The sequence below is a fragment of the Nematolebias whitei genome, chromosome 14 (assembly GCF_014905685.2).
Source record: "Nematolebias whitei isolate Nwh7 chromosome 14, NemWhi1, whole genome shotgun sequence".
NCBI lineage: Eukaryota > Metazoa > Chordata > Actinopteri > Cyprinodontiformes > Rivulidae > Nematolebias > Nematolebias whitei.
This window is the reverse complement of record NC_056511.1, coordinates 880,269-880,935: the sequence shown is the minus strand read 5'-3', so window position 1 is coordinate 880,935 and position 667 is coordinate 880,269. Positions and strand designations below refer to the sequence as shown.

The following is a 667-nucleotide window of genomic DNA, read 5'->3' as shown; positions in this document are numbered from 1 at the left end:
CTGTCCTTCTGTCCAAACACTGTCCTTCTGTCCAAACGCTGTCCTTCTGTCTAAACCTTGTCCTTCTGTCCAAACGTTGTCCTTCTATCTAAACCTTGTCCTTCTGTCTAAACGTTGTCTTTCTGTCCAAACCTTGTCCTGTCCAAACATTGTCCTTCTGTCCAAATGTTGTCTTTCTGTCCAAACATTGTCCTTCTGTCCAAATGTTGTCCTTCTGTCCAAACGTTGTCCTTCTGTCCAAATGTTGTCCTTCTGCCTAAACGTTGTCTTTCTGTCCAAACGTTGTCCTGTCCAAACATTGTCCTTCTGTCCAAATGTTGTCTTTCTGTCCAAACATTGTCCTTCTGTCCAAATGTTGTCCTTCTGTCCAAACGTTATCCTTCTGTCCAAATGTTGTCCTTCTGCCTAAACGTTGTCTTTCTGTCCAAACGTTGTACTTCTGTCCAAACGTTGTCCTTCTGTCCAAATGTTGTCCTTCTGCCTAAACGTTGTCTTTCTGTCCAAACGTTGTACTTCTGTCCAAACGTTGTCTTTCTGTCCAAACGTTGTCCTTCTTTCTAAACATTTTCTTTCTGTCCAAATATTATCCTTCTGTCCAAACGTTGTGCTTCTGTCCAAACGCTGTCCTGTCCAAACGTTGTCCTTCTGTCCAAACGTTGTCCTTCTG

The 667-nt window shown here is 43.0% G+C and overlaps 1 protein-coding gene across 1 annotated transcript in view; it reads right to left on the bottom strand.

Annotated features, from left to right (window-relative positions):
* The window catches only part of adamts2a (ADAM metallopeptidase with thrombospondin type 1 motif, 2a), a 103,448-nt gene that overhangs the window by 75,759 nt on the left and 27,022 nt on the right, over window positions 1–667 (bottom strand). The window lies entirely within an intron of this gene.